The following is a 14,072-nucleotide window of genomic DNA, read 5'->3' on the forward strand; positions in this document are numbered from 1 at the left end:
GTAAGTCTTTACAAGGTTTTCACACACTGCTGCTGGTATTTTGGCCCATTCCTCCATGCAGATCTCCTCTAGAGCAGTGATGTTTTTGGGCCACACAGACTTTCAACTCCCTCCAAAGATTTTCTATGGGGTTGAGATCTGGAGACTGGCTAGGCCACTCCAGGACCTTGAAATGCTTCTTAAGAAGCCACTCCTTCGTTGCCCGGGCGGTGTGTTTGGGGTCATTGTCATGCTGAAAGACCCAGCCACGTTTCATCTTCAGTGCCCTTGCTGATGGAAGGAGGTTTTCACTCAAAATCTCACGATACATGGCCCCATTCATTCTTTCCGTCACACGGATCAGACGTCCTGGTCCCTTGGCAGAAAAACAGCCCCAAAGCATGATGTTTCCACCCCCATGCTTCACTGTAGGTATGGTGTTCTTTGGATGCAACTCAGCATTCTTTCTCCTCCAAACACGACGAGTTGAGTTTTTACCAAAAAGTTCTATTTTGGTTTCATCTGACCATTTGATATTCTCCCAATCCTGTTCTGGATCATCCAAATGCTCTCTAGCAAACTTCAAACGGGCCCGGACATGCACTGGCTTTAGCAGGGGGACACGTCTGGCACTGCAGGATTTGAGTCCCTGGCGGCGTAGTGTGTTAGTGATGGTAGCCTTTTTTACTTTGGTCCCAGCTCTCTGGAGGTCATTCACTAGGTCCCCCCGTGTGGTTCTGGGATTTTTGTTCACCGTTCTTGTGATCATTTTGACCCCACAGGGTGAGATCTTGCGTGGAGCCCCAGATCGAGGGAGATTATCAGTGGTCTTGTATGCATTCCATTTCCCAATAATTGCTCCCACAGTTGATTTCTTCACACCAAGCTGCTTACCTATTGCAGATTCAGACTTCCCAGCCTGGTGCAGGTCTACAATTGTGTTTCTGGTGTCCTTTGACAGCTCTTTGGTCTTGGTCATAGTGGAGTTTGGAGTGTGACTGTTTGAGGTTGTGGACAGGTGTCTTTTAAACTGATAAGGAGTTCAAACAGGTGCCATTAATACAGGTAACAAGTGGAGGACAGATGAGCCTCTTAAAGAAGAAGTTACAGGTCTGTGACAGCCAGAAATCTTGCTGGTTTGTAGGTGACCAAATACTTATTTTCCACCATAATTTGCAAATAAATTCTTAAAAAATCAGACAATGTGATTTTCTGGATTTTTTTTTTCATTTTGTCTCTCATAGCTGAGGTTTACCTATGATGAAAATTACAGGCCTCTCTCGTCTTTTTAAGTGGGAGAACTTGCACAATTGGTGGCTGACTAAATACTTTTTTGCCCCACTGTATATCATGGAATAAAAACATACAGATCCAACATCAATTTAAAACAGGTACCTATATCATGGATCCAAAACAAACCGATCCATTCCAATATCAATATAAAACATGCAGCTTTATCCTGCAGGTGAACAATGCAGGCACAAAAACGATATGTCATTAGGTGGGTAAGGTCTTTACTTTACCAGGTGAATGGTCAACCAGTATCCAAACATACATCTGAGTAGCTTTTCTATAACGGTCATCATACGGTCTGAATGAGGTAATTTCATTCAGCCTTTCAAAGATCCTCTGTAAGATGTGACCGGATGACCCTGACCAGGTGATCCAGCTTATCCTTTTTGCGTTATCACAACTACAATAAGCATACCATAATAACCCATCCGATCAAAACCGTTTTGGTTGACAACAACAACAACAACAGAGTCATTCAAAGTGATTTAAACTGAGATCAGTGAGTCAGTGAAGCATACTTTATAACACACAAACACAAACATACACACACGCACATACACACACACACACAAAGACACACACTTTCTAACAAATACACACACACACAAACACTCTCTAACACACACACACACACACACACACACACACACACACACACACACAAAGCAGAAGGTTTATCATCCATCCATTGTGGAAATGTCAGCTTCCCCTCGGTAGGGGCTGATAAGTGTTCTCCTTGTCTGTCTGTCAGGATCCATCCTGATTCGCTCTCCACCCACGCGCCCAATTTAGCCGCCATGGGAATCTATCACAGAGCGATGTTATCTGCAAGAAGCCCACTTCTCTCCCACCCACCTGTCTCCCCTCCTCCTCCTACACCTCCTCCTCCTCCTCCACCTCCTCCTCTTCCCATGTTCTCCCCTGCTTATCTTATTATTCCTGTCTTCCTTTACTCCTCCTCCTCTTCCTCCTCCCCCTCCATCCTTCACAGCCGTGCAGCCTGCTCTCTCCCGCAGGCACCTCAGAGGCTAATAAAGTGGAGGAACAAGCTAACTTTGCATATCACGTGCGCAGCTGACGGGGTGAGGGAGGCAAAGGAACAATCGCCTCGCTCTCTCATATTAAGTCTTCAGGGAGCGTGATGGATGAGTTGTGTTTAGCTTCAGCAAACTTTTGAGACGTCTCCTCTGATATGACTTGATTAATGACCGTCACGGGATGCGCAACAAGAAGGGGAAGAAGAAAGAGAACAAGAAGAACAGCTTTGGGAGGGGATTCGTCCTTCACAGAGGCTCGCGGGGAGAGCATTCGCTGTTGGAGGTGTCAATCAATAGGGCCGGTATCAGAGGCCAAGCATGTTGAGTTGATTTATGTATGATCCACCCAAGTGTGTCAGCCCGCACACACACACACACACACACACACACACACACACACACACACACACAGACACACACACACACACACACACACACACACACACACACACACACACACAACACACATGAATGCAGTGGAGAAGATCTGCATGGTTAGAAAATCATGTCATCGTCACTGTAAAACAAAAAGAAGAACAGGGAGAATCGCTGTTCGGGATTGGCTGATCAATTGAAAGGTGGCATTTGATTGGCTGGGCTTCAGAGCGAAGAGGGGATGCGCTCTGTGATATGCACACACAGGAAAACAAATAAGCTCTTAGCTACAAATTATATTGTTGAAACATTGCGGTTTGTGTTGAGTCTAACTATTAGAAACAGTATTGAGAAAGTTGCCAGATGCTTAATTAATTGTTTCTAATTATGGTAATTGATTAACTAATCAAAGTGATTGATTGCCTCTATATTTCATTATAAGGGTGATACCCGAGCCGACATTTTTTTTACAAGCTCCTACACTTGCAATAAACTATATCTACAAGCTAGTAAAAAATACATTTATAACCATAATTTGTTTTTGGAGCTTGCCCATCTGGGATCCCCTTCTGGGATTCTGGCTGGGGGTTATACATTGCAGGTGTGAATTACTATAAAATATAGATATTGTAGCTGGCCAGTGGGTGTGGGGTTTCCACACCACCAAGTTGAATAGATATAACGACACAACACACAGAGAGCAGTTCAAAGGGATGGTTTATTTACAGGGTAATTCGGTATCACCAGGGGAAAAGGGTAATCCGAAGTCCATAGTCCGTGTCCAGGTCTCTCACTCTCTTAGCCGTAGAGCTTCCAGGCGATCACACAGATCCTGCCTGCTTGCTAGCCCTAGCCCTAACTCCGGCTTGTGGTAGCCTGCTCCTATCTTTAACAGCAAGCCCTCTAGCTTAATGGCCTTCAGGGCTGCTTCGTTAAGGTGAGGAAGTCCATGTAAGGCTTGGGGGTGGAGCCAGCAGGTTGCAGACATACCAATCCCCTCACTCCTCCCTGCAGTCTGCCACAATATGAACAAGACAATGGCTCTGATTTTTGTTGATTTGGATTTAATGGTTAATTTAGAAGACACTTTATTGAGATACATGGGGTCTTCATTTCTCAGGAGGCATTATGCTGACAAAAATACTTTTTTTTTATTTTTTTTAACTTCTTAATTATTTTCTTCTGTTTAGATTTTTTTTTCATTCAGTACACTCTAGGCCTTCTGGTATAACACTATTCAGCCAATCAACGACCGAACCCTGTGTGTAGCCTCAACCTATCCACCAATCACAAGTGTTCTTCTCATCGGTTGGCCTCAACCCAACCAAAGACCTGCCTTTTCCGGCATTTTCCCAACTTCCATTTTCCCTCGATGCCTGTCTCCATGACATTAAGGCAATCCCGGCATGCCTCAAAGTCATGTTTTTAAAACCAACCCTCCAATGCTCCCTATAAATATTTATTAAAGATAAGCCATTAAGATGAGCTAGAGAGGTCCCAGTGCTAGGCCACTGGCAAACACCTCATGTTTGACTTCTGTAATACACTTTTAGATTAGAAGCCCATAAGGCAAATACTTACAGCGAGCAGCCCGGCTCTGGCATCAGAAACATAGACTTGTTACTCACGCTCACCCCACGCGGACTGCATTTGACCCGGCAATTACAGCTTGAAGCTTTGTGTCCAAGCCACCGCCCGGAGGATTTAGACTGCACCGGGGATGAAACCTCTCCAGACTTTGTGGTGGTGGGGAACGGGTGAAGGAGACTGAGAAAAAAAATAGGATTTGTGTTTAGATCAAGGCATTGTGTGTCTCGGCATTCACTTGAGCTCGAATCTCCTCCTCATGAATAATTCCTAAACAAGCACATGTGCGGGCACATGGTCTCACGCCTCAACTAGAGCAAACAGGTGCGTGGGCCCACAGAGCAGACACGCAGGATGAGGGGCCGCGAGGGCTGATGCAACGGAGGAGGCTTTAGGAACGAGGAGAAGGGCTTGTTCTATAGCCAGAGGAAGAGCTGCAGGGTTTGGAGAAGCAGAACGCCTCACATGGCTCTGTGAGGTTTGCTCACTTGCTTATAGGTTGGAGCCCAGAGAAAGAGCCTGGATGGACGTTTGTGGTATTTGGCATGAGAGTCAGAAAGAGAGAGAGAGAGTGAGAGAGAGAGAGAGAGAGAGAGAGAGAGAGAGAGAGAGAGGAGAGAGAGAGAGATAAAGAGAGAGAGAGAGAGAGAGAGCAAGAGAAAGAGAGAGATAAAGAGAGAGAGAGAGAGAACGAGCATGAGAGAGAGAGAGACAGACAGACAGAGCGACAGAGACAGAGAAGAGAGTGCAGGATGAACGAAATAGGGTTAGTTTGAGACAAAGAAGGAGAGATAGAGAGAGAAACAAAGAGGGAGCGATGGAGAGGGAGAGACATAGAGAGAGAGATGGAGGGAAAGAGAGACGGAGAGAGAGAGAGCGATAGAGAGAGAAAGAGCGAAAGAGAGACCGGGAACTGGGAAGAGGAAGATAGAGTGGGACACGTTAAAGAAGAGAGGGCAGAATGAGCGAGAGAGGTCTATATTAGGAGAGTATGAAACAAAGAGAGAGAGCGAGACATAGAGAGAGGGGGGGAGAGAGAAAGAGAGAGAGAGAGAGAGAGAGAGAGAGAGAGAGAGAGAGAGAGAGAGAGAGAGAGGGACAGAGAGAAAGAGAGGGAGAGAGAGAGAGAGAGAGAGAGAGAGAGAGAGAGAGAGAGAGAGAGAGAGAGAGAGAGGGACAGAGAGAAAGAGAGGGAGAGACCGGGAACTGGGAAGAGGAAGATAGAGCGGGACATGTTAGGTCAAGACATTTTAAAACTCTATAGGGCCTATCCAACCTTTCTCCTTCTGCTTTCTCCTGCTGTTCCACATCTGCTGTATTCCCCCCTATCCCCATCCTCTCCTCCTCCCCCTTTTGCCTGCTCCCCCTCTCCCCCCAACACACACTCCTCCCTCCATGCTCCTCCACCTCCCCATTTGGCTTCCATACTTTCTGCCCCTATTCATTCTCCCTCCCAGCCACTACCTGGCCCAATTTAAAACCCCTTTCACTGTGTGTGTTTGTGTGTGTGTGTGTGTGTGTGTGTGTGTGTGTGTGTGTGTGTGTGTGTGTGTGTGCATGTGTGTGTGTGTGTGTGTGTATGTGTGTGTTTGTGAGCTTGTGCCTTCCTGTGCATGTTTGTGTGCAAGCATGTGTGTGTGTGTGTGTGTGTGTGCGTGTGTGTGTTTGTGTGTGTATGTGTAGGTCTGCGTGTGTGTGTGCATGTGCGTTTGTGTGGGTGATTTCATGCAATTCATTCAAAATTGTAAAAGCATCATCCTTATGAAAGGAGCGACTGCAACCTCTTGAACTCTCAAGAGTTCAGGGGCAGGTGAACCCATGTCTGGACATCGTGGTCGTGGATATTGTGAGAAACAACAACAACATCCAATTTAAGTAAAAGCATAAAGAAAGCGAGCGAAAAAGTAAAACCAAGGTTTTTTTAGTCGTTAATAGAAAGTCTGTACTGACAATCAACTCGACTGTGTGCCGTGACTTGCCCGATAACAACATGACACGCGCCCTGTTGTGATTCTCCTACATAGCAATTATTCACTATCCATCATTCAATATACTATTGATGTGTTCATGCATTGTTGTGGTAAAGCACACCAGAAAAACGGCCTTCCACAACAACATGATCTTCTCCTCGGAGTGTCTGATATCTGAAGGTCTGTGTGGTTTCCCATAAGCTTGATTCTGCTCTACTCACGGGACAGCACACGGCACAATACACACTTTATATACATTAGCTACTTTTGGGTAATGCCAAACATAATTTAAAAGTAAAGTTAAAAGGTTCTTTGGCATGGGGTGTCCAAACCTTTGCTAAATGCACTAGATAAAACCCCACTAAATCAGGAGCGGGGATGCTAAAAGTGTGTTATGTATTTTATTACCTCACTAAGTGCACACTGTACCAGATGAGATGTGTTAGTGGCACCCTAAAATACTACACTTTAATATAACACTTTAATACCCAGATTTAATTCTGTCATATTAAACCCTATATATCTTGACTGTGTGCCATATAGGGGTGGTGTTTGGGTGGTGTCTTTGTGTTGTTTGTGTGTGTGTGTGTGTGTGTGTGTGTGTGTGTGTGTGTGTGTGTGTGTGTGTGTGTGTTTCTGTGTGCATGTGTGAAATAGGGTGAGAGAGACAGAGAGAGAAAGAGAGAGAGAGAGAGAGAGAGAGAGAGAGAGATAAACAGATAGAGATCCTATTCATTCCATACTGTGTGTGTATGTGGCGTGCTTATGAAGGCCATATTCTTTATGTGCGTAGTTGTGTATTCTGCACAGGAAACACCCGAAATGTACTCCACCCATGGGAGCCTATCAACACACACACACACTGTGTGTGTGTGTGTATGTGTGTGTGTGTGTGTGTGTGTGTGTGTGTGTGTGTGTGTGTGTGTGTGGGTGTGTGTGGGTGTGTCTGTTTCTGGGTGTGTGTGTGTGTGTGTGTGTGTGTGTGTGTGTGTGTGTGTGTGTGGTGGGCAAGTGTGTGTGAAAGCATTGATGCATGTTCAGAAAGGGGCCTATCTGTTTGAAGTGGTAGAATCCATCAGATACTCTGGGGACTTCCTCCCCATCTACATACCCTTATAAGGTATATCAAGGACCTCTATGTGTGTGTATGTGTGTGTGTGGGGGGGGGGGGGTGGTTGTGTGCGTCTGTGTGTGTGTGTGTGTGTGTGTGTGTGTGTGTGTGTGTGTGTGTGTGTGTGTGTGTGTGTGTGTGTGTGTTGTCTGGGTGTCTGTGTGACCCCACAAGGTCAACGTGAAGGATCAATATTGGTGATCAAGCGGTTGACTTGGTGATAGAGACACATTGAAACCCGACACTGTAGAAATGATGCATACATATTGATATATGACACTAAAGTAATCATGGAAAGGATGGGTTACTATGGGAACAGGCATGAACAAGCAGCAGACATACCCACACTGTCTCCCAGCCTTTCTTACATTCATCTCCCTGTAATTCAGCCGTGTTCCTCGGTGGCAATCATAGTGTGTGTGGATGATGGCTGGTTTATACAGCCTTACCTGGCCCGCGTCAGACTGATTAGGCTCTGAGGCTGGGTGAGGCTGACCACCTGTTGTACATTGAATAATCAGTGTGCAGGGTTAGATCAGCCATCACCACACGCACTCAGGGAGGAACCTCCTGCATGATAGCATGGAGCACCGGTGTCATGTATCATTGTCTGCAAACCTTAAAATAAGCCATCTTCATTACCGCCGCCCTGCGTCCTTGTCTGGTTGAGCCCAGTAAGAGTCACCCAGGTTGAGTGTGGCATTGGACATTGCTACACATCGCTTTTGCAAAGGTTGTTGTGTTGGTGTTTTGAGTATACTATATGTCCATATTCATAGTGTATAGAAGCTCTGCATCTAGGCCTTTTCGTCCGTATAGGGAAAGAGGGAGAGCCGGCCGAGGGGAGTCAGACAGACAGACAGACAAGCGGACCAAGCTTTGAGCCCCCTGAGCCTGCAACACAGTTTCTCCATCTTCACCGCTCCATGCCTCAGTCACCATTAGCCTGGGTCAACACTGACTCTTTCGCAAGGCTTCAGCTCAACAAATGCTTCCTCTTTGCAGAGTATAGAGAAAACCAGCCCGACTCTTCATCCAGTAGACAAATACACAATATGTTACCCCCTGGGTACTCTGATGGGGCTTTCTACTCCCCCAGTTAAAGGGGAACTGCCCTGCTCAGCTGTTTTCCCATCTAAGAGAGCAATGCTTCATGCTTTTCTTGTGAAGAATGGGGATAAAACTAAGTATTTTCCCAAAAGAAAAGGATTAAAGACATATAACAAATTTAGATGTTACATCTTAGTCATTTTTCAGAAGAAGATAGATGGAGAACGCAAATCACGGCCAGTGACGACAACCCCCTGGTCGCCTGTGACTCATTCCCAACAAGTGTATAAAATAGCGAGTGTGACGGTGCCCCTTCGACCCTGTGTTTCTCCCCAGTCGTCCCATTCCCCTTTAACTGGTGAGGCTTGACCGTGCTGTGGAGCGCCCCACGCCTGCACTAGATGTTTTCATCCACCACAGCGTCTGAGAGCCCGTACGCGATCATGTGTCACATGGTATTGGATAGCATTCCTGCCAGGCGGGTCCATGTGATCTGCATCCACAAAGAAACAGCAGGATGTGGTGTCACCGTGGGAGAGAGAGTGTTGCAGTGGCAGCACTTTTTAGCGAAAATAGAGATGTATTATTTTATGATTACACAACCAGTGCAGTATGAAGACAGCCAGCAGCAGCGTCTCAAACCATGTAATACACTACGGACATCTGCACATCCCATCCTACGGTGGCTCAGAGATAACTCACTCCCCCTGTTGTTAGTATCAAATAAATTGGAGGAAAGACTAACAAATAAACCTGTTTTATATGGTAGTTCTATTGTTGTGTTTGTATGCGTGTTTGTGTCAACTCCTGGCATCTAAAATGTGTGTTTGTGCGTGGGTATCCACTGTGAGTAAGCTCTTGACAGGTTGTCTGTTCTCACCTGTTGACGATTGTGTGTGTGTGTGTGTGTGTGTGCATGTGCGTGCGTGTGTGTTTGTGTCCATGTACGGCAGTGTGTGCATGCATGTGTGTGAAATCTGACATTGTAACAATACAGCAATACCAGAGTTGCTGAGATGGAAAATGTTCTCTCTGGCAACAAACCAAAGTCTGTTTTCTGCTTGTCGTGTCGAATGCCACAACACACACACACACACACACACACACACACACACACACACACACACACACACACACACACACACACACACACACACACACACACACACACACACACACACACACACACACACACACACACACACACACTTCCCTTCAAGGTTCCAGATGGTAAACCTTCACTCTTTTGTTTTCGTTTTACAACAGGCGCACACAAAGATGCTGTTGGTTCTTCCATTACTAGAATGAGAAGCCGGCAGCGCTGACTTGTATACCGTCAGACTGACTGGGGGCTTCGAAGGGGGAACTAGTCTCCATGTTAATTGTACCCACCTCCTTTATTTCCCATCATCCAATCACCATCTGTGATTTTCCAGCATGCACCAATTGGTCGGCACCCGGCCTGCACCCTCCTGGCTCTTTTCACGCCTCTCCTTCTCGCTGCTCCGTCTCTACAATTAGTTCACCGCGTGGAGCCCTCTCCTGCAGAGCGAGCATTCTGCTTCACCGTCATGGCCGCCGCTCCTGCTGAGCCACAGCTAACCAGCGCTTTGGGTAGGAAAGGAGAGCTTAGCGATCAGGGTGGTGGAGCTGCCGTGAGTGTGTTTGTCTGTGTGTTTGTGTGTCCTGGATCCTGTTTTTCAGGGAAATATACCTACTGTGCATGTGCTTCCGTCAGTGGAACACCAGTATGGTTGGGTTCTGTCTGTCTGTCTGGCAATCAAACCCACCATGTGTTCTTTATCAGAAAGATGGATCTGCTATTTGGGTGGGTTCTATCAGGGAAATATATCAAGGGACATAGAACCACCGTTTATCTGGGTTCTATATTTATTGTGTTTGTGTGTGTGCGTGCATGCATGCATGTGTGCACATGAGGGTCCAAATAGAACAAGCTGAGGTGTTCTTTGATTTCTGGCCTTCCCCCTATTGATCTGCCACAATCAATAATTCTTCTTTGTTATGTATGGATAACAACGCAAAAATCCATATCTTTCCAGGAACCCTCCTGGATCCCTCAAGCAAACGCGTCTCACCAGGGGCCCCTGACGCACGCTGAGGGCCCAGACAAGCACCTAGCCATGACTCACATGCATCAACTCGCATAATGTGATGACGTATGCTATAGCACAGGGGTTCAAATTGTGTGTGTGTATGCGTGTGCCTGTCTGTGTGCGGGCCAGCGCGGGCATGTGTGTGTGTGTGTGTGTGTGTGTGTGCGTGTGCGTGTGCGTGTGTGTGTGCGTGTGTGTGTGTGTGTGTGTGTGTGCGTGTGTGCGCGAATGTGTGTGTGTAGGTGTGTGCGCTTGTGTCACTGTGCAGTTCTCCATGGGTGTGTGTGTCTGTATGTGTGCGTATGTCCGTATATGCATGAGTGTGTGTGCACGTGCTCAAGTGAGTGTGTGTGTGTGTGTGTGTGTGTGTGTGTGTGTGTGTTTGTGTGTGCATGTGCGTCTGATCTGTAGCCACCAGTGGCGCGGCCTGTGTGTTAAGTGGGTGTGTTGTGTGAGTGTGTGAGGAGAACCCTAACAAGGCGCGGTGGGGCCCTTCAGCCTGTAGTGGCTCTTCTCGGTCTCCAATGGCATCTCTGACCGGCGCAGGACCCAAAGAGGATGCAACTCAGGCCCCGGGAAATTTCCCGGGCTTACAACCAATTAATTAGCTTAATTGCATGGTTACCATAATTTATTACCTTGTTATTTTTTTTGCACAGCCCAGATAAGCTATATTCCACACGGAGAGAGATAGCCCACACAGAATGCAACACCAACGGCAATGGCTTTCGCTCGCTCTCTCTCTTGCCTCTCTCTCTCCCTCTCTCTCTCTCCCTTTCTGTCTCTCCCTCTCTCTTTCTCTCCCTCTCTCTTTCTTTCTCTCACTTCTCCCTCTCGGACTTGGTGGTACACAGAGATATCTTGGTAGTACAGTAAGTGACTAATTGGCGTGTAATTATCATGTCATTATCATCAGCTTAATTAGTTGTATTTATATATGCAGCTGAACATGTAAGTGATCACATAGTAGTGTGTTCTGGGGCTGCAATGTGACTTCAGCATGGCTGGAGAGCTCTGCTGTGATAATTACTCTGCTGTAATAAAGATAAGGCACTCAGCGCTGGACTACAAACCAGTCATCCAATCACAGGCAAGCTGGCTATATGCAATTCTAATGACCAGCCAATCATGTATTAGCCTCCTATAGACTAAATGTAATGGCCAGCTACTCCCGTACCAGTAAACTTTATTATATTCTAATGGCCAACTAATCATAAACCAACAGGTTATACTATCTCCTAATGACCAGCCAATCACAATACATTTTTATATATTCAATGCTTATAACAGCCAATCACATGGCAAGTGTATATATACTATGCTAACAACCAGCCAACCAAAGGAAAGTTTTCTTTATACTATAATGACCAGCCAACCATGAACCAGCTGGCTATATTCTAATGACCAGCCAACCATAAACAAGCTGGCTATATACTATCATATGGACAAGCCCTCTGATGACCATGAATCCCATACCAGCTATCGACCAGCTAACTTTCTATGTTGTTCTTAATGTAAGAGAGAGATAGAGTGTGAGAGAGACGGATAGAAAGAGAGGAAGAGATAGAGAGAGATAGTGTTGTTGCTTGAGAGTGACCAGAGGGGTATTCCATCAAAGTCGCTAACGAAGGCGGCGCTTAGTTGATTTAGCCCGGTTAGAACTAGCGCCAACTTCCACTTGAGGCTAAAGCCGTTCCATCAACCCAGTTCAGCCGCGCCTTGCTCTGGCTAGTTCAAGCCAGGCTTACGTTATCGTGGATTATGCGCGCTCACAAGATATGTAACCTGCCCAGAACCATGAATGTCGAATCATGGATCAAAGGACCGAGCGGGATCTTTTCCAGAGGCGAAAAGAAGCTGCTTGTGGAGGTCTATGAGGAGTACAAGCATTTAATAAATCAAAAAGGTAACACGGTAACCATTAATAAAAACAGGGAGGCCGCCTGGCAATAAAATCGCCGATCTTCTGAATGAATAAGTAGTATTAAGGGTAACATATTTACATTTAATATTGTACCTAGATTTGGATTCAGGGAGATAGTCTTAAGGTAACGTGTCGGACTTGCAGCCGGTCATCCGGGGTTCAATCCCCACCTAATTAGTAAGCTAATTTAGGAAGGATTACTGGAGAAATCAAACAACTTGCATGCCTTTCATTTTCCATTTCTTTGAATATTCTAAATTGACTAACCATAGTATTTATCTCAACAGAGGTGGTCTCGGCTGCCTGCCGAGAAACTCACCTGAAAGGAATTTATGTGGCTGACAATTTCCCATGCAGGAGTGTCTCAATTTATCTATCAGTAACATTAATATTAACATTAACTTTACCATGGGTTTTTGCAAGATATATTTTGGTTCTGGGGATATTGTAATACATATTTATTATATAAAAAGTCAATTGTTAGGCCTAATTTCTCTGATATAAAGGATATTACAAAATGAGCCAACGCCAAAAATTGAAGGACGTAGCCTACTTAGGACACGAACTCGCTTCGCCCGAACCTCAGGGCAAATGCTAGAACACTCACCGAACTGTTAGTTCACAAATTTGACAGAATACATATATAAGACATATATATAACATATATAAAAAAATATCCATGATAACAATAGATAGCAATTCATTTGATTATTTTATTTGCATTATTTAATCTTAGACCCTTAGTGAAAGTATACACTGTTTGTACTTCATGTATGTACATATATGACAAAATCAGGAGGACTAGGCTTGGCGGAATCTTCTGATGGTACACTTGTTTTCGACAGATGGGACTTCTCTGAAACACCGCTCAATTAAGCCTGACAGGTAGCCTGGTACCGACCAGGTTCATTTGGTCGGATAACTTGCTACGGTTACTTAGCGGAGATTCCCTTAAGTCACGTTGATGGAACGCAACTCTGGCTTAAAGTAGCGAGGCTAAGTGAAATAAGCCCAGCTTTGCCTTTAGCTTGGTTGATGGAATACCCACCAGGGCAATAGAGTGAGCTTGGCCTCCGATGACACGTCTTTGGCCCAGGGCAGCCACACTACCTGTGGTATTCTTCTATTCATCTTTCATCCCCCGCTACCTGTTCCACTTCTCCATTGTCCATCCATTCCTCCATCTTATCATGTTTCCTTGTGTGCGTGCATGTGTTTGTGTGTGTGTGTGTGTGTGTGTGTGTGTGTGTGTGTGTGTGTGTGTGTGTGTGTGTGTGTGTGTATGTTTGTGTGTGTGTGAGTGTGTGTGTGTGTATGTGTTTGTCTGTGTGTATGTGGGTTTCTGTGTGTGTGCATGTGTGTGTGTGTGTATATGTGTGTGTTTGCGTGTTTTTAAGTGTGTGTGTGCGTGTGTGTGTGTGCGTTTGTGCCTGCGTGTGTTTGTGTGTGTGTGTTTTTATGTGTGTGTGTTTGTGTGTGTGTGTGTGTGTGTGTGTGTGTGTGTGTGTGTGTGTGGTGTGTGTGTGTGTGTGTGTGTGTGTGTGTGTGTGTGTGTGTGTGTGTGTGTGTGTGTGTGTGTGTGTGTGTGTGTGTGTGTGTGTGTGTGTGTGTGTGTGTGTGTGCGCGTGCGTG

Source organism: Pollachius pollachius (genome assembly GCF_949987615.1).
Source record: "Pollachius pollachius genome assembly, chromosome: 6".
NCBI classification, from domain to species: Eukaryota; Metazoa; Chordata; class Actinopteri; order Gadiformes; family Gadidae; genus Pollachius; species Pollachius pollachius.